We start from the raw sequence: 21057 nt of genomic DNA, 5'->3' as shown, positions 1-21057 counted from the left end.
AAGAATCTCAAATTCCAAAACACTGCTGTACATGCACACTTGTGCTACCAGTTTGATGTATCTAATTTGCAGAATAATTTGCTTGTATTGCTCTGAATTAATTGGTCCCAAATATTGTTATAAGCAACCAAGATATTATCTTAAAAATCAAGACATTTTGATTCCAATTAAAGTCTCAAGAGTCAAATGAGATAATAACTAATATTGCCACAATTACCACATTAATAAGTTGTAGTTCAAAATATAGATAATAAAAATTAATAAACTCAAATTTCCTAGTATGATCCTCTCTTTTTTTGGTGAAGTGCTCCCCCTATATAGTGTTCTGTTGTGTTCTGAAGTCAGTACCTTCGGTGTGGTTTGAGGGAAATTGTACATTGGATCTTCACCATCTGTAGCCCTTCACTGGAAGTAGCTAAGTTTAGACATCTTCCCCCTCACTGCCTGAGGCCATTTTCTTTTCATTTATAGTACCTTGGTCTTTCTTCACTGGTCTTCAGGATCATGTCACATCTAAATGCAGCATGTATGACATGTTTTACATGTTTACCTGGCTTAACAGGTTACATTCTTCTCATAAACAGTGTTATGTCATCTCTGGTATCACACCATGCCCATAATTTAAAGGCCTCTGCGCTTATCCTGTGCCTCCTCTCCTCTCTGCAGCATTTCACTCCAGGGTCATGGACAGATCATTCTACATGAAACACAGCTGCATCATATGAATATCAAGCAGCTACCAAAATACATATAACTAAACACAAATGCATGTGTATACATAGTTACACAATTTTAAAAAGCTAAACAAAGAGAAAAAAACCCCAGATAATTATTAAAGTGATCATTGTTTAACTTCTTTTATGATTAAACAACCTAAAAAAGATCTTATGAGATGAATCCAGACAAAGCATGGTAGGTCCTAGAGCATGTCTTCTTTCCTCAACACAAAGACGGTAGCCCATTACAAGCAATGTCATCATTCTACCTGCTTTCTTGAAACAGGTGGTCCTAAGCAGATGAAGCTCATTTATAGAATCACTGACTGACTAATTATTCTAAAGTCAGACAATAGGTCATTGACAATAGAAATCTGACAATCTGATTGTCTTTGTAGACTCCAGCATCATAGTTTTTTGTTGTGTTTTTTTGGTTTGGTTTTGGTTTTGGTTTGGTTTTCTTAATTAATATAGAACCATGTGAGAGACTTTGCAGAAATTATTCTCTGCAGGTCAGGCCTGGAGCATTGTTGTAATACAGAATTCCCAATGGTATATGCCACTTCATTTTGTTTTCTATAACATAGTTTAAACTAACAAGCTGTAAATCTTGAAATTGCTACTTTCTTCATCACTAAAACAGTCCAGACTGATGGTAGTAAAGACCTGAAGTATTATTTGGATTTAAGAATTTACTTAATTAAGAAACTACAGTTCTATAGAGATGATAAAATGGATACCAATGGTGGAAGAAATCAAACTGACAAGTCTTTATAATGTGGTACAGAACTGTATATCTATGAGTACGCTGTTTCTTAAATTTAGCACTGATATTCTTCTTCGTACAGATTTCAGGGACCTTCCATACTCTGAACAGGTAACCTCCATCACTAGAGAATCTTCCACAGCATATAGGGTCCCTGGATAACAGGGAATAATTAGCTTTCCAGTACATATAACAGTCATCACTGAAATTAAGATGAGAGATAAGATAAAGAGCTATACTACTCACTACTCCAGTGTGTGTCATTTTATTGTAAAGTAGATCAATTTTATGAGATTACATACAATGACATAAGATCAGAAGTGCAACCAGGCAGATAAACACTGTCTTTTGATACTTTTAGTATACTTGTGCCTATAAAAGAAACTGCATATATATTATCCATGGATAATATAGTTTCTAGACTTCTAACTCAGTTTTCCTCTATCACATGCATTTTTGCACAGTTTTATGGTGTAAACTTTCAGATTTCCAATCTGCATCTGGATAGAGGCATGGTATAAAAAAAAAATGACACAGAGAAAACTTTTTCCTAATGGTCAAATCTACTATTTTAGGACTGCGATTTAAGTATGATTTTAATTTGTCATGTTGAAATTAAGGGAACAATAACAGCAATAAATTACAACACTATACTAAGAAAAGTTATGCCAGAGTTTTCTTAGGTGAACGCTGAAAAATGTTTCATTTTTTTTCCACATGAAATAAAGATCAAACATCTTAATTCGTTTAATAGCAATAATAACATGAGTCCTACTTGTAAGTTTTCTAAGGAAAAGTCAAATTGGAGACTGGGCCTAAAATAAGTATTACTGGTGACCTTGAAAACTCAGGGAAATTTGAATAAATAATATTGTACTTCTTTCGCACTTTAGAAGGCAAGTTATCTGAACAAGGTAAGAAATAGAAAGTAGATCTTCAGTGTTTTGTACCAAATAACAGAATTCAAGTGCCCTGTTGCATCTTTGCTAGATTTAGCTTCCTGAATCCCTAAACACTCTAAAGAGTAGAGTCATCCAGTGACAACGATAGTTCCTTCTCCTATCAATATTCTTCCCTCTGTGAAACCCCGCAGCCTTGCCATTTAGGCAGGAGGTGGGTTGGCTCCTGAAGGCAGTGGCCTGACTGCTGCACAAGCTGTTCTCCATCTTGCTGCGGGTGAGCTGGCCAGTACCCAAGGCAGGGCTGACCTTGCTCCTGGGCTACTCACATCTTCATCTGTCTGGGACCTTGCTGTGCTTCTCATAGGTTGCTCTCCCCTTTCTTCTGGCTGCTAGAATAACTGGGCCTCCATCTGGCTAGTGTCCAACCCAATCCAGTCACAGTTTCTCCATCTGCTTTATTCTTGGAAAGATATATAGATATTTTAATTTAGGTTAGCCATTTTAATTTAGATTAACCATTCTTTTCCTACCCTCTTTCCCCAGCCTACTTACGGTATCTACATGTATTTAATTTCAGCCATATTTCCACATAACTGTGGAGAGGAGATCTGACTGTTTCCCTCTCTCTCTCTTTCAATATTTTTTCCTTTGACTCTTTTCTATTCTCCAATAGCTGGCAGAAGGTTTCCTAAATAGCGTGAAATTGTCACTCACAAGATCACTTCCACATCATTACACATCTTTTCTGTTTATTCTATCCTGTTTTGCAAAAATAATGCCATTCCAAAAAATAAAAAGCTTAACATCTCTATTTTATAGTTTGGCTATATTTTAATTGTCCTTTTGGCATACCACTATCAACTACATACATATATCCATTTTTCTCTCTCCCGTGGGTGAAGACTAACAACACAAATTCATAAAAATTAATTCCATATTAAGTTCTTATATTTTTGGTACCAAAGAGTAAAACATATAAAGTGATGATGATTTTGCAGTAAAATGTCTGAATAGATAGGCTGAATTTTCTCCTCAGATTTTTATCACACAAGGTCTTGTTTGTTGGTTGCCGCTGACTCTGACTCTTAGAGGTCAATGCATTCCCATGCTGTTAGTCATGCTGTAGCATTTGTGTCAGAGGCTTCAGCTGGTCTAATTGGCATATTCTATACAGCAGACAAGGAAGTTACAAAAGTTTGCATTTGCCCATCCTGCTCATAGATCAGATAGAAGTATTTTACAAGCAGTAGTTAATCAGTACTGCCTGCTCTGTCTTTGATGTTTAAAGATCATAGAATCACAGAATAGAATCACAGAATAGAATGTGTTGGGTTGGAAGGGACCTTCCAACTCCCCTGACACAGGCAGGGAAACCTTTCGCTAAACCAGGTTGCTCAGAGCCCTGTTTAACCTTGAACACTTCCAGGGATGGGTCATCCACAGTTGCTCTGGGCAATTTGTTGCAGTCTCACCACATTCGCAGTTAAGAATTAAATCCTAATATTTAATCTAAGTCTACTCTCTTTCAGTTTAAAGCCATTACCCCTCCTTAAAGCCATTACTCCTCCTTACTGCCTGTCCCTACCTCAGGAGAAAGGTCTCAGCTCTTGCTGCAGTCTGATGTCTGCACTGCAGACTCTCCCTTCAACAGCTCCATTTGGATAGAGGCATCAGCCCACCACCAGGGTAGATGATGCAGGCACTCCAATCACACACTGATGTAAGTAAAAACAAAAGAAAACAAGTTAGTACAAATGTCTTCATAATCACAATTGAGGTTAAATTGTTGTGTCCAGAATGCATCTGTAAACTCTGTATTAAATTCAGTTGTGTCAAGAGTCTACCTCTGAACTTCAACGTAAAAAAAACCCTCAACTGTTTTTGCCTCTGAAATAGAAAAAAAAAAAAAAAGGAGGGAAATTCTTAAAGAAAAAAAAAAGAGTGTAGTATTGGTGTCAAACAAAGCAAGGTTCTTATTTAATTTTTGCTGGCTTAAAAGCTTTTTCTCAGGTTATAACACAAAAGCCCAGTTTTTTCATTCTAAAAAATTAGAGACCTCAAAAAAATTACCTTCCTGATTTTCTCTATTCCCTACATGGAAATCAAAACGATGTAGGTATATAGGTTGGTCCATGGAGCATAGAGAGGGTACCTTGTTGTATGCAATCTTTTTATCACCCATTTATTAAAAAAAAAAAATGGTTTTTAACTTTTCACAATTGTCTTCCAAGCTATCACTTAGGCTTTGCTGGTGGGACATAGGATGAAATGTTGACATTATGAAATTCTCTACATGGGAATCCTTAATTTTATTTTGTTTTATTTGATTTAATTCATTTTTTTGGAATGGAAATGTCATAAGGATTAGTTAAAAAGCAAAACCAAAACCCAAACCAAAACACATTGACATTTCTGAAATTGGAATATTTCATTTAGTTTTGTTGAACTAATCCAACAGGGATATTTTTCCGCCACTGAAATTTCTGCATAAATGTCTTTTCCAAATTAGGCTGACCGGGTCAAATAATCCCTGTACCAGCTCTTGCACTAATTTCTACACTTCTTTTTAAACTGGGAGATTTTAATGCAGCAGAATACTGGGCTGATCAGGCACAGCTATAGATTTTGTCTTTATAAACTTACATTTAATATTTCTAATATTTCTTCTACCTCCGTACTTTTTTTCTACATGTAAATGGATATGCTAAGACTTACATTGCTACTTACCACAGAAGTAGAATTGGTCTCTAATCTTTGTAGGCAACTGATCATGTATGTGAAAAAGTGTATGAGGGCTATGTAGACAAATGGAAAGAAATATTTTTCTTGAATTCTTCAATGTATTTTGTAATTCATGATGGAACTCTGACTTGCACTACATATGATCTGTATCTCACACTACATATGATCTGTATCTCTGCAGGAGCCAGGTGGGAGAATATGAACTGGTTACTTACTTACAGATATCAGCCCAATTCAGGATCTCAGGATTTAATCATCAGCAGGAAACCTTAGGCTAAAGACAGAGATGAGATGACATCCCCAATTTCATTCCATGTATATCTAAACAGTGTTTGATGGTAAAAGAATAAGAGTACTCCATTCCTTCAGGGGATCATCTTGAAGATTTTCCTGCTCTGAATATGTTCTTATTGATTGTATCTTGTGAGGGGAATATGAACGGGGGGGGGGGGGAAAGATAAACAGGTGTCTGCATTTTGTTTTCCAAATTGAATGTATTCTATCATAATAGTGTTCACTGAGAAGAGAAAAGAAAAGGAAAAGGAACAAAAGGAAACATCTTTGGAAAGGTCTGATTACTCTGTGATATTTAATTTCTTTCAATGCATAGTTATACATCATTTCTACAAAATTTTCACACTCGCCTCAAAGTACACACTTGAGTAATTATATTTTGTTGCAATTCATTAAAACCCTTTCCCCTCTGGAAAAAAATAGAAATCATAACATAGGAAGCAAAAAAATGCACAAGATTATAATTAAATATTATAAAAAAATAAAAAGACAATGAGATTTTTAAGCTAATTCCAGATAATTCTATGAAAAATTCTCACTAGTATTGTAGATTAATCTGTGCATTTTTGTATTTATAGTGACTCGTATAGTTCTGCTTTGTCTTCCACAAGTCATGATTTGTAAAATATTTTAGTGGGAATGGAATTCTAGTTGCAGTATTATTAAAGAAAAATCAGAAAGTTATTATTTTTTTAATGCTTTGATTCACTATAGCATATTTATTTTGCATAGTGATGAGAGACTGCTCAGAAATGAAAAACAAAGGTTATTGTTTTTCAGTTCTGCAGCCCTCCAAGCCCCACTTCTCTTTACTCTCTTGGTTCCACTTGGCTCCTCCTGGAGCTGTGCCTCCTTTAAGTGGTTAGAGGTAAGACTAGCTCTGGGAAAAGCTGCCATTAAAAAGTCTGTTTAGAAATGGCAAAGATCCCAACAATAAAAAACCTATACAAAACAAGCAGAACAAATCCCCCAAATTCAGTATTGAGTCTCCAGAGATAAAGATTTTAAGAATGGTCTCATTATTATTGTTGATGCTCCACTGCTTCTACTTTCATGACACCTTCACCTTCTATCAGTGATGTGCTGGCTTCTTACCTAGCCTGAAGTAATTGTGCTTAGCTTGATGCAAATTCCAAATGCAAATTCCAAACAAAGAGCCATGATTTGGGGATAGTTGATATGGGAGAATCATCGCTCTTGAAACTGCAGATTCTATCCCTCTCCCCCCCACTTCCTGTACTTCACTGAGAAAATTCAGCTTACTCTGATATCAGATCAGTATTTGAATAACCTATCTTATTTTCTCCATGATATATTAGCAAAGGTTGTAAGCTAAGTTGGTACCATATATAAAACAAAAATAAACAAATGATAAAACTTTACTTTTCCCATATTTCATGTCAATGATTTATAAAAATGTAAAAAATCTTAACCTTCATTGTATTCAGAGACCAGATACAGAGATGAATACTTCCTTTTCCGTCCAGTTCTAGTCTACCAGAGCAATGTACTCCTGTGCAAAACAGAGGAAAGGACTTACTTGATAAGTCTTTCTATATGTTAATTTTATATAGCAGCTTGCCATAAAACTCATAGATATTCGACTAACTTAACTTTTTCCAAAATATGAAACTTTTTAGAACTTTCTTTTTAAAATATTCACCTTTATATGCTGATAAAACCATGGCTTCTTATTCTCTGCAAACTAATATACATGCAATTTATCAATTTGTTTCTCCCTTTCAGAGACAAATATCTTCAAAGAAAAAAATGATCAAGGTTTTTTTAATTTATTCCCTGTGTTTTATGATGGAAATCCTTCCACTGAAATTCCATCACTGAACTTTCTTTTAAATCCCTGCTTTGGGTAAATGCAGCCCATGAACAGAGTAGAAGAATAGCTAACAACAAACAAATGAAATAAGAAGAAACAAAACATTAATTTTTGGGGGTTTGTAATTTTTATTTATTTAGTTAGTTAGTTGTTGCTGATTTTCTGGGTTTTTTTGTCTCCCCTTTTGGGTTTCCAAGAAAACGTATTGCTCTAAATTCTAAAGAATTCTAAAGAATTCTGAATTCTAAAGAATTCTAAATTCTAAAAAATTCTAAAGAATCTGTCTGTATTTTGAATTCCTCTCATGATTGAAAGTGATTAAGGGGAAAACTGTTTACCTCTAGTCCCACTGAATGAGCTCAGGAGAGTGAAATCCTATGGAAGCAAACTGATCCCTTTAAATATTTGGAGTTTTGGGGAGGCGGGGAGTTAAAGTATTTTTTATAAAAAAACCAAACCAAAAAAACCCAAACAGTTCTTCTGAGTCTTCACATCTTTATTTTTTATTCCATTTCTGGAAAATGGAATAGATTTTTCTTAAAAGAAAAGGAAAAAAAGATAACTAAGTCTACTGAATTCTTAGGAATTTCTTCAAGTCATTATAGCAAGTATTGTATATCCATAAAATATGAGAGGTCACTATCTCTGAACAGAAATTTAACTTTAAGAGATGTTAATAAATATCATGTTACAATTGACTCATCAGTAACGAAGTTTTAAATTATATAGACATTTTAATTTCAAATTTATTATCACGCTCCTAATTCCAAGCAAACACCTAAGTTAAGTTATAGCTTTTGAATGGATAGAATTCCTATTTTTAATCACAATAGAGACAGTGAAAGAAAATAGTCCAAACAGTTTAACTGGGGTTACGAATTTTCTCTCTCAGTCCCCAGTGTCTATAATAAAAACTGGCTTATTTTTTTAGTTAAAAAAATGTCCACTCAACTCTTCCAAACCTACAGTAAGGTTTTGCTCAGAGGATGAGTAGGGCTTCTCACCTGTTCACTCAGAAATGAGTTGCCTAGTAATGTTGATTGTGCCACTAATTCTGCTGTCAGCAAGCAGTGGGTCAGTGGGTCTCCCTTATGAAGCGAGATGGTGTTAAGCTCTTAATACATCTTGGAGAGAAGCTTGGACAGAAGTCAAGGTGCCTGTAGCTGCTGCATGCTCCCATATCCCTGAGGTCCCTCTCTGAGGGAAACACCACAGTCTGTGAGATCAGGAAAGAGCTGGCAGGGTAAACATTTTCCTTGCTATGTGATAGTCTTAACTATTTTCCTTTCAGTGTTAATATCCAAAGCCTTCTTGTCATTAGCAGAAACCTAGACAAAGAGAAGCAGAGACTGTTTATCACATTAGAACACTATACTGGGAATAAGTATGTGTTTTCTTCTGAGTTGAGAAATGTTTTCTCATAATTTCATAAATTAGCCTTCTTATTTGATTTCTTTTTTTAAGGTGCAGACTATACAGCTAGTTTCTTTTTTTATTTCCTTATAGCTGCATTCTATCCTCGCCTTGTTAAAAAATCTGGCCATTATTCTGACCAGTTCCCCTCATCAGTTCTTTAACAAGAATTCTGAGAAATTTCCATTTTTCTTTGCTTCCTATTGTTCATTAATGTTTGCTTCACATGGCACATCTTAGATTACATCCTGTGACAATACTCAGCATTCCCAGTAAAGGAGTGTATCCTCTTTTCCAACTGTCAGCAATGACTTTTTCCCTTTTCTTACGCCTATGTCTACTTAATCTTCCTTGGTGAATGAAACGTCACCTGTTCCGTGTTGGTAGAAAATCAGTGACAAGCAGAGTTGCTAAAAAAGTTTTTCCAGGTGGTAAATAGTAACATATCAAAGAATTCCAATTACACTTCTTCAGTTTCCACAATCTTAGGCCCCCTTCTCCCCTTCACATTTTTCTGTTTTGCATCGGTTGCATCTCACCCTGTGCAGAGCTCATCAGACCATGAACCAAAAGTACTAAATAACAGCTCTCACCAAACATTCTTGTTCCTAAAAACAAGCAAACAAACAAAAAAACCCCAAGCACGATAAAAAGTTAGATATAAAAAGAAGATATGAAAATGTGATCTTAGTTCATGTTAATTCCTTACTCAGATCTAACATCAAGTTTTAGAAAAAGAAATCATGTTTAGCCTAACACAGACAAAAAATGCTTCAGGTAAGAGCAGCAGAAATAAATCTTTGGCAGTTTGTTTTGATAATTAATTTCATAAATAATTAAATAACATTTAGTAAGAACACAGGCTTATCAAAGAACCTGAAGCTGTATAATGTTATCATGCTTGCTTTGATTTGAGAAAAATCTATTAACTGTGCATAATTTGATAAATTGTGTATTCATTTCCAGCCTGATACGGAAACTATATTACTTATACTGAAGTGGTAAGGATGAGTTACTTCCTCAAGAAGTTATCAGGAGATCATCCTCAAAAGACTGACAAATGATTCTGAATAATCTTACAAAAATCCAGCTGCTCACATAGTATATGCAGTATTTTCTATAGAGTATAAAGCTTTCTGACTCTGTCAAGATGGACATGATAGGTAAACAGTTTTTCTGCGTTACTTCAAGCCCACTCAATTCAAGTTTTAAAGTCCGCAATATTGGGGGGGGTGTATTTATTTAAAACCAGCTGATTTGACCTTGACATCTGGACATTAATACAGTAAACATTGATTCAGTGTTAACCAAGGTACCAGAGCTCACATCTGCATCAATCAGAACTGTTCTCTTTGCAGAATATGTTCTGCTCTACTCTTGTTCTCTGACTTGGCAACATGGTCTAGTCGTGTTGTCTCATAGTATTGTGTATGTTAAAGAATCACATTTCCTCATTTGCCAGCTCTTGTGTTCTGGCCATGGAATTCCTGAACATCTGAGTAAGATTTGCAGGGCCGGTCAGAATTTATTTTCCTTCCTTTCCAGAAAAACAAAATTTAAAAAAAAAAAAAAGTTAAAAATATATGACAAAAGTATGGACAAGACTTTTTGATTTCCACATAGAAACAGTTGCTAAATTTTCCAAGACTGGATGAGGAACAGGAAAGAGGGAGAAATAACTTTTCTTGAGAGGGGTTGCTTGCAGCTTGTTTTGCTTTTATCATTAACAAGATACATTGTGTCTGATAAAATGTCATGTGTGTTTTTTTCCATTTAGGATTCCTCAGAAATCTTCTTGGCCTGGAGCTATAACTGATGTAGCACTAAGCTCTAAATTATCTCACCATAAATGTTTTCTATAATAATTACTGAAGTGTTACTGTAATACACAGTTCTTGTTTTTCCCCAAACATCCTCATATTTTTATAAAATGACAATGAATGCTTGAATTATTGCTCAAAATTTCCTAAATTGACTTAAGATAAAACTTAATTTCTATGAAAAATTATAACTCTTTTTTGAATATTATATTGGTTTTGTTATATTTTTCATATGACTATAAAACCCCAAAACTATCTAGTAGACAAAAGATAACTTTTGTAGACAGTTGTAAGAAAAGAGAAGGATTTATTTAATGTCCCTAAAAATATGTAAGGAGATAAACCAGAATTTTTGGCATTTTTTTTTTCTTAGCGTGAAGATTTTATGATTCTTGAAACTAAATTATTTTGGGGGGAAAAATGGCTGGAGGGCAAAAACCAGACTGCAGAAACCCTCTTCTTTGACTAACTTTTGTGACTACTCTAAATTGACCACTTGTTTCCCTGACTAATCTCCAAACAGAGGGCATATCCCTTTCACTTGCAAAATGCTCTCACACAAAATGAATTACCTTCCCACCACCCTGGTTACTTGCCAAGGAGTACTTTATTTTTCCACTAGGAAAAAGAAAATCAGCTTGTATTTTTCTTGCTAGAGCCTTCTGCATTTTAATTCTGAACTCTGAATGAACATCAGAGAGGCCTTATGATGTTTTGCACAAAAGTGCCTGTGTTCATAGTTTTACTCAGGGCACCCAAAATAGCATGCAGTAAGCAGTGTCATACTGTGAGTTTTCAAAAGTAAAAGCAGAATTGACTTATACTGGCAGAAAGCTGTAACTCTTAAAGCTTTCTGAGGATCTGTGAAGTAAAACAGAACTTCTTACTTCTCTGCATCACCTTTCATTCAACTTTTGCCATACCCACTTCTTTATACCTAGAAGGCCCTGAAGTTACACAGGTAAGATATCTATATATTTTTTTCTTTATTATCTTCTAAAATCAAATTTAAAACATTTATCTGGGTGTCTCCAGTGCAAAAACCACAAAAGGCAAAGACAAACCCAGGAACACTCAAAACCTCTAGAAAGAGAAATCTGCTTTTGTTGTTTCCTCAGAGTCCACAGTCTAACTTCTATATCTGTAGAATTCCAACTTCCTAAGTTGGATTTGCCAGAGGAAATACTTACTAAGCCTGTTTTGTGTTAACTGACACATTAAAATTTTCATGTTGATTATCAGTCTGTTTTTCCAAGCTCACCACCTCCAACAAAAGTGCTCGTGATTGCTTCAGCTACACTCATGCAAGTGATTGTCACTAAAATGTGTTTACAATTTCTGAGGGTGACATCAATAAGAGGGAAAGCTCTCATGTTTTAAAGGAAATACTCCCTGCCTTGATACTCTTCTTCTTAATATAACAGTAATATCTTCTTTTGTCTTGTTTCCATTGACATTTCTTTTCCTTTTTTTCTTTATAATCCTACACATAGCAACTACAGTGTTTCAGACCACAAGAAAATGTGTGCCTCTACTTTTGTCAGATCTGGAGTGTAAAATGGTAATTTGTTCACAAATAAGATTTTCAAACAGCAGTGCAGTATATATACTAGCAAACTGTTTGCATTGCATGTTTCTTTCATAACCCTTCTATTAGGAGATACAGCTAGAATTTATTTTTCATGTTCAAACTCTTCAAATAGACTGTAGTCAAGAAACAGACACTAGAACATAGCCCAGAGATATTTAATAGCTGTTGATTTATTATTAAAATGCTGAATATCTGTCACCTTGCTCATTTCTACAAATTATTTTTGTAAGAAACTGTTGGGAATTACATGGCTTTAGGATTATATCATTATTTTTTAATAGATTGTTATTTAGAATCAGTTGTGGCTGCAAAAACAGTCCAAACAAACTACTTTTATTTTATACCTGGATAAATTTGTACTAAGGTGCAAAAATTGATCTACAGACTCAGTTTTAGGAGTTATAATGATAAAGTTCAATGTTCAGCATTTTTCCATTAGAAGTGTTAAAGCATACATAAAATGAATATCGGGCTGTGTCTGGAGTTCAGACTTTCTGCATTTTTACAGAATAAAAAAATGCATTGGTTAAGAACTAGCAGAAAATGAAAATCCATTCTTGGAATTATTTTTTAGGTAATGGACAGAGGATGAAAGAGAGACTTGCTCACAAAATACTCCAAGAAAAGTAGCTTAAAATTAAAGAACAAAATCACAAATATATTATGGAAAGCCATGCATTTTTAGAACCAAAATGTAACTATTTTTACCTGGTCTAAGGTAATTTATGAAGTGATAATGTGCACTTTATATTCAAAACTGCAAAAATGTATAATGTCTCAAAAAATGAACTCAGCATACTTCTCTGCATCAGAATGTTTTATAATTACCAACATGAAGTAAACTTCAGACAATATCAATACAATTAGATATTAAAATAAGAAAGCAATATTTGATACGTTATACAGGTAGATTTTAATGATGCCCGTAGTTTAAGCTGCCTGTTGTTTCTCACCATTAGCCTTTGGTTTATTTAGTTTATACTTTATAATTCTTTTGAGTGAAATTTCCATTATGTAATCTTTGCATCACATTCACTATAAATATATTTGGAAACTTCCTGTTTAGCTTAATCAGAAAGATTTGGCTATTTCTTATATCACTTTAATTTAAAAGAAATAATTTTGCCAATAGATCTAACGATACAATAGATAATATTGAATTAAAATGTCAGTTCCTTTTTAGGTGAAAACCATTATTATTCTTTTACTTTGTAAGGCACAGAATAGGTTCCACCATAGTCCCTAATTTTTTTGCTATTTCAACTGTGTTCCAGCTCCTTTGATGCTAAAGGGAGAGAGATGTAACGTCTTTCTTATCTCTGCTTCCAATCTTCTTTACCTAACAAAATATTTGCTTCTGAAAATGAATGATTCAAAGGGCCAGAGAGTGTGCATGGTAGCCTCCGCTATCTTGGTTATCCTGGATTCATTCCAGACCCTGCTAACAATGTTGACAAGGTACACATCCATTACAGAGGAAGTTGATACGGATGGAGCAATCTCAACTAGACCACACGGGACAGACCTGGGAACATAATTGTGCTTTGGATACCCATATCAAGGTCTCCTCCACATGTTCATTGCCTGTAGCATAAAAGAAATTGCAGCTTCTCCTGCTGACAAGATGTAACTGTTAACAATGTTTCCAAAAGAACATTACTCCCAGGCTTTCTATCAGGGACACAAACATAGTGAAGACCTTGTCAATGGAAGGTGGAATTAAATTAGAATCCCTTATTCCCAAGCCACCCGATCTAACTGTTATAGCAAACTACTTTTGAGACAACAAAATTAAGGAAAAAGGATATTTGATTAGGAAAAAGGCAGGAAAAAAGAAAGTAAAACCTCAGACTTTGTATCTGCAAATATAGTAATGGAACTAAAAATATGATAACACCTGAAATAAGATTACCAAGACTATTTAATATATTCTGATGCAATGTTAAATCTGTGGAGGGTAAACTCTTTTTTGCATTGGCCCTACATATATTTTTATAATTTTTAAGAGACCATTGTTGCAACCTTAAAGTTGTCACCTAAACAGTAGAGGAAGTGTAAGATGTCACTTAATATTGTCCTCTTTTTTTTTTTACTTTTTACATGAAATTATGACACACTGGAAGCCAAAACACATCCTACTGGAGTAAATTATAAAAAGTAAATAACAAAAGAATAACTAAATTAAGTAGCTCAGCACAGTCTTTAAGTATTGATTGCAATTAAAACCTAGCCAGGATACAATATATGTGTGGAATAAACACTTTTCAGTATTTTAGAAATGATTTAGACAATGTTAAATAAAATAGAAAATTAAAGTTCTTGAAGTTTTATTTTGCTTGAAATTCTTCTGTTTAAGACTGTTTTTACAAGTATATTAGGTAATATTATGTATTTCTATTGTATTAACAAATATTTCAAATGCTTTGCCCTCATTGTCATGCAACATAAAGGTTTATGGCTTTTCATTGTTAGCATTCTGATGGTGTAGTCAAACTGACAAGTTCTTTTTAAATACAAAGGTTACAAAAGTTAAAAAGGATTTAAATAGAGGAGCCTTGTCAAATCATGAAGACACTGTAGTTACACACTCCTTTCCCTGTAGAGAGCCATCTAAGAATGGTGAATAAGACATCTCGAGAACGTGGGGAATATCAACCTTCTGCAGTTCATAAGCAGAAGCGGGATAATGCAATCTGTCAAAACTGGTCAGAAAAAAAAAGAGGATCAAAAAATTTGCAAAGAAAGCTTTGTTCATTTAATATCGCTTCATCAATTTTAAATTGTCAAATGAGATCTAGGCATCCCGAACATAATTTATTGGGAGATGGAACAAGGATCTGTGTCTTACCTTGCTTTGCAAATAGATTGTGGTTCACTGGATATAGTCACAAGTGAATGGAGTTCTCTCTCTAGAAGTTTCACGCAGAGTGATTAAACATGGGAACCAAAAACCGAAAAGGCATGGATCTCTGTTAAATCATTAATCTCTGATTTCTGAATGATTGGACAAATTCTGAAAAATTCAAGAAATCTGACAACAAACTTCATAAATAAAGCAAGAAACTTCATAAATGAAACCATAACACAGCAACACGTAAGAATTTATACAATCCCAAATACTCTACATTTTTTCTGCATTTTTTTTAGAAATTTACTGAAAATCGTCATACAAGCACATATGCTAATAACACAAAATCATACTCTGTGTTACATGTTGGTATAAGTACGCTTATGCAAACTGTTACAGAAGCTCCCTAGTGCCCTGATGCATTGTTGTGTATTTTTGAGGAGGTGGAAACAAATTAGGATCAGTCCTAATTTTGCTTACTTTTTGACTTATCCATGAAATTTGAAGCAATACCAAATGGGATTTTTTTTTTTTTTGTCTAAATGGAGAGAATTTCTTCTCTCTTTCATACTTCAGATGAAGAAAACAAAAAGAGATCATTGTCCGCGGGTCCACGAGCCACGGTATTTTGTCGCACTCATAATACCCTTCCCAGGTGCTTCAGCTTCCCATGAAGCCTGCAGAAAACTTCAGGGAGAGAATAGAAAGGAGGACTGGTGCCAATACAGTGCAAACTATAAAGCCTCCATCTTTGCTAAGAAGTTAGAAACCAGTACTAGTTTTGATTACTGCTCTGGTCAACCACAAACAGCTGACTTCTCGCTCTATCTTTCTCCATGTGATGCAGCTAGTTGTTGGAGAAGATTAAGGACATTGCTGGTACTCTCTTTGTGTATCTCTGTGATACATATTGACTAGGACAAAATTTACCCTCAACAGTAATTCCCAATCGTAGATGAGATAGAATGATTTATGCTACTTTATATCGTCTGGAAAATAAAAAAGATATTTCCAGATAAATGAAGATGACAACTAGGCTTACAGCACAAAAATGTGGTACCTGTATTGGTTTTCCCCTAACATCAAATTTAACATATAAATTGAATTGGTTTCAAATGCCAGGTCATTAGATAGCTGGGACACATGGCTATTTTCATAAAAGACTGACCCAGAAAACATATAAATAGCATTTGGAAATGACGCACAGAGACAAACTGTGATGATTGCTCAGCTTTTCATATGCATGCTTTCAGGAGTGTGCAAATGTTATAAAATTAGACCCATTTTCTGGTGCCTTACATGCAATTTTCTTCTACTCATTCCTTTATCGCAGCTATTTTGTTAAGTGATCATATTATAAAAAGATTTTTTCCCACTTAAAGATTACAGGAAAGCAGAGCCTAGACTCAAAGGCTGTCACAGTTTAAGACCGATTTGGCAGTGTGGAGACTAAATGGGCTCAGTTACATGAATATTTTAATGAGAGCTATTTTACAGGTGACACTATTCCTCTGGCCTGCAGCCTGTAGCAGGGGCAGAGATGGTGCAGGTCAGCAGAGCAGTCCCCACCCTGCGGTGTTCAGTCTTGGATGGGTCTCTCTGGTTCCCTCTTAGAGTTCTTCCACATGTACACAAATAGTTTCTCTCCTCACGTGCTTTGGGGGTCCCTCCTCTATGTACCTCTCTGAGCGACCTCAGTCCCATCAGCTACTGGTTCCACAGGCACTATCTGACTGGGATTCTTCATTCAAATACCCACAGCTCATACCTGTGGCTGTCATTGGGCCCTTCTGAGCTTTTCTCATCTCCTGGTGGCTCCTGTAACCAGGAGTAGCTAAGATAGAGCAGCACTACAACTGCATGCAATGGAAACCAAGCCCCCCTCAAGTGTCAACTTAAGACTGGATCCTGAAGTATCTTCATTTGGTGGGCAGAGCTGATTAGTTCCACCACCACTTTCTGAACAACCCAGGCATGAAACTCTTTACTCTTAGCAACCCAGCACTAACAAAAAAGAAAAAAAGTTTTATTATATTGAGTCCTTAAAGAACAAACCTAAGAATTAACCTAAAAAACCCCAAATAATTGAATTTTAAAAAGACGGTATTTTTCAGTAGATAATACTGTTTATTTCTCCAAATGAAACTATTCTTTCAGAAGAGAAGAAAATAAAGAGCAAGAGCTTAGTCCTAAATGTAGTGTCTACAAGCATGGGTTTGTTGCATGTATGAAGCATTTAAAGACACTCTGAAATATAAATTTATATTCACATTTTCCAGATATATTATACAAACTGCAAAAGTAAATAATTTAAAGATGTGAATAACTGGTAAGCTGTAGTAAATAATGGATTTTTTGCTTTTCTCTCCATTGGGTTCTTGCTTGTTTATTCTTTTTTTTTCCCTGATAGATAGCCTCTCCAGAATAATAGCTGACTTCTAAGTGGAGAAATACTGCTTAAGTCTGAGCTACTACAATTTGATTCAGTCCATTTTGATTCAAATGAAAACAAGACAGCACAGCAAAAACTGTTGCATCATAAAAATGATAAACTGTATTCCTGAGCATTACTAATCATAAATGTCAGAGAGAGTAAAAAGTATACTATTTCAGTAGGATATCTGAAGATACACTCTTTTGGAACAATTTCAGTGGCCTTTCACAGGCAACAACTTTAGATTTCTAGGAATTCATAATTGTTGCGTGTAGGCTTTCTGGTTTTTATGTCTGGATATGTTGGAGCAACACTCACTATACCTAAACTGGGGGAATGAACCTACAGGCTGATATGGCAGAAGCTTTGGAGAATTAATTGATGTCAGTAAAAGACTGAAATCGTATTTATCTGTAATGCATGAAAAATGTGAGAGTTTTAATGTATATGTAAAAAAAATCAAAGGAAACTCTGAAGTGAGGTAATAAAGAAAACTTAGTACTGCTTCAATGTTTTCTGCTATCCCAAAGTTGGATGCTTCTTTTTTTTCTGCATGACATAGCATTTAGGATTTACACATGATAGTATGACACCATAATATTATGACATTACAATCATATTGATCATAAATCTTAGTAATCACATGGAGGAAAAGTATTCTGGCAATCAGCTGTGTTAAGCAGGGATTCAAAATGTGTAGGCAAAAAGTTACCTGAAGTTTTGGGTTTTGTTGGTTTTTTTTTTAAATCTACTGGAAAATAGGAAGAAAAGACAATTCCTTTGGACAATGTTATTCCTCTAATCCAGTCTAGAGACAAATGAGTTTGAAAAGGTTCTTATATTATAATTCAAAGTAATCAGTACCAAGAAGATAAATAGCATGTTTTTTAAGAATTTCAAACATTATTTTAAATTAGTTAATCTATGAAACCTTTTTGTTCTGGTCTAATTTCCTTTACTGGAATCATCTTTCTCTACCTAAATGTAAAACATCCTGAACAGAGGAACTGTGACTTGTTTGTAGATGTCTTTAAGTAATTTATTAGCTCTGGACAGAAAGAGACTGATTTAGACTCCACGTGCTAGTTACCTTTCTTACACTCTTGTAAAACATAGATGCCTTTCTCTTTCCACTGACTATTGAGGGAGCCTGTGTAGGCACATTACACTAGACGTCTACTTTTCAGGTTTTTAAATTAATAAATATGGTCTTAAGAAAAAATGGGAGTCTCAGGCTTTTATTATTAAGTGCAAAAATCTATCAGTGCTATAAAATAAACATTCACAGGCATGAAAAAAGTTAGACAAACACTTAGGTGATTACCAGACCTACAGTACCTATGAGTTCACAATAGACACTGTAATATTTCATTTTGTAGTCACTATTTTTCAATAAAAGAACTTTATTCCAATATTATGGTTTGTTCTTCTGGTGATAAAATTAATTTTATACCTCATTTTGCAGTTATATTTAGCTGACAATGATTCTAGGAGTAGAATTAATTGATACAAATAGTATTAATGAGGGCGATGCAATAAAATAGTAAAAAGGTAACAAGTAAAAAACTAAAAAGCAAAATAAACCCCTAAAAGCGAAATAAACATTTTGGACACTGATATATCTTGTTAAAGTGGCAGTGGGTACTGAGGAAAAGCAATGGATGTTTTTTACTCAGCACAAACTGTGAATAAGTTTGATTTAACTGAGGTGAGAGGCTGCAAATTGATTTCTTGATTCATTTAGGACACAGTCAGAGGTAGCACATAGAAAACCCTGGAGGAAAGAGAGCAACATTATTGTTTCCTTCCTTAATAGGTGTAAAAGGTTGGAACTCTGTCAAGTGGCAGCAAGTTCATCTGTGTAAAAGACACTATAAGGTATTTGCCCATCAGACTGGTAGATTGCTTGATGCAAGGCAGAACCATGGGTGACAGCCTGAGCAGCTGCTGACTGCTTACTGCCTCCCACAGCTGGGGGAAGGAGATAACTGGGATTCTGAGCCAGCCCAGCCCTGCTGCCAGTCACATCACCAAGCTCAGGCATGCAGGATACAGCTACGCTGCTGACAAATCACGAGGTTTATTAGTCACAACCTGGTCTGTCTTGCCTGATATTGCTTCATGAAGTTAACAGTTAGTTAAAGATTGGTTTGAAATTCCTTCACAATTAGTTATAACTCAGTTAAAAAAAAAAATCAAATGTAAAGATGTATATTCCCACATACCCCTCTAGAGAGGAAATTAATTTAAAGAAAACAAGGTTTGAAAAATTAAAATCTTAATCTTTATAGTTTTCACATACAAAACTCACTGCTTTAATTTTTAAACACCAACATATTTATAAACAATGATCATAAAATAATCATATTTTATGATTATTTTATAATCATAAATAACAAAAATAATTTTCTGTTTTTCTAAAAATAGTTTAATTCAAGTACCTAGCACTGACGACACTGAATTAAAGATTTTTAGAGGGCATACCTCAACAGTAATTGCTTTATATCTTCAGGACATAAGTTAGGTAGCTACAGACATGTAATGGCAAGTTTGCATACAGGTCTGTAGGTTTTAAACTATTTATCATTTTTTAAAAAATACATTATATATACAAATATGTAAAAGATAAACAATTTCATAGCATGTTTGTTAAATTGTTAACAAAAAAAATTGTTAAATTTGCAAACATAAGTTGGTGTTCTTTTTTTGATCCTTTACAAAGGCACAACTTGACTGTACAGGAATAGTCTACCAGTGATGTTAATAATACGTTAAAAAAATCCCTTTTAGTGTTGGAAGCTATTTTATACTATGAACTTGTGAACTAATTCTAAAATCATGCATATATTTAGTTCCTGTTTTGTTTTTCAGTAATCATAATACACTCTAACTCTTCCATTTCTGCATCTGTGATAACGACAACAAAAATTATTATAATTTCTTTCACTTGTAATTTTCTTGCAGTTTGTGATTATAGCAGGGGAATTTTTTTCCCAAGTTTTGCAATTAATCTGCCATTTGCTGATAGCATTATGTAAAACCTGTAGAGTTCAATTTATCCCATTGAACTCAACCCAGTCAAAGACCTCTTTCTATAAAGAAAGTTAAGAAGGATCTTAGTTATCAGATGGATAAAGGGATTAAACTCTGAGTATTTTCTGTTTTGCATTGTGATATTTATAGATCAGTTAGGATATTGTGCTGAAATATAATAAAATTATATTTTCTTAAAATTATGTTTTTCTTTCAGTTGTTTTCATCCCTCTGCTTCTCACACAGAAATAAATCCTGTAGTTTTGGGGATATTGTAGAAGCATTCTAAAGAGAAATGAGCATTTGGATTTAGATGTAGTGGGGTTGGAAGTAGTTCTTAGATATTGTCCTAAGTTGCTCAACATACTCAACACTATAAAAGAAAAAGCCCTGTGACATGAAGAGATTAACCATAGGCTTCAAAAGAGACTACCTTTACTAAGGAGTTGAAGCCATAAACATGCTGCAAGCATCCCAAGTCACCGTCCTACCTTATCAGACATTTTCCCCCTTCAAACCTTCTCCTCTATTGCACAAGTAGTAAATAACCTGGCAAAAAACAAACAAACAAACAAACAGTTTTTTAGTTTTGGAGTTTATTTCTGAGGGGTTTGTTTGTTTGTTTGTTTGTTTTAGTTTGTTCAACTCATAGCATACAATGTCT

At 34.5% G+C, this 21057-nt stretch overlaps 1 protein-coding gene across 4 annotated transcripts in view; it reads left to right on the top strand.

Annotated features, from left to right (window-relative positions):
- CDH19 (cadherin 19) overlaps positions 1-21057 on the top strand; it is a 114786-nt gene that overhangs the window by 37603 nt on the left and 56126 nt on the right. The window contains exon 1 of one of the 4 annotated variants that reach the window (XM_064657532.1): positions 11242-11448. The exons of the other annotated variants lie outside the window; for them this stretch is intronic. The gene's annotated coding sequence lies outside the window, so the exon portion shown is untranslated. Of the gene's footprint in view, positions 1-11241; positions 11449-21057 lie in introns of those variants that run through there. 4 annotated transcript variants of the gene reach the window in all.

Source organism: Pseudopipra pipra, chromosome 1, assembly GCF_036250125.1.
Source record: "Pseudopipra pipra isolate bDixPip1 chromosome 1, bDixPip1.hap1, whole genome shotgun sequence".
Lineage (NCBI taxonomy): Eukaryota > Metazoa > Chordata > Aves > Passeriformes > Pipridae > Pseudopipra > Pseudopipra pipra.
This window is presented reverse-complemented; position numbering and strand designations above follow the sequence as displayed.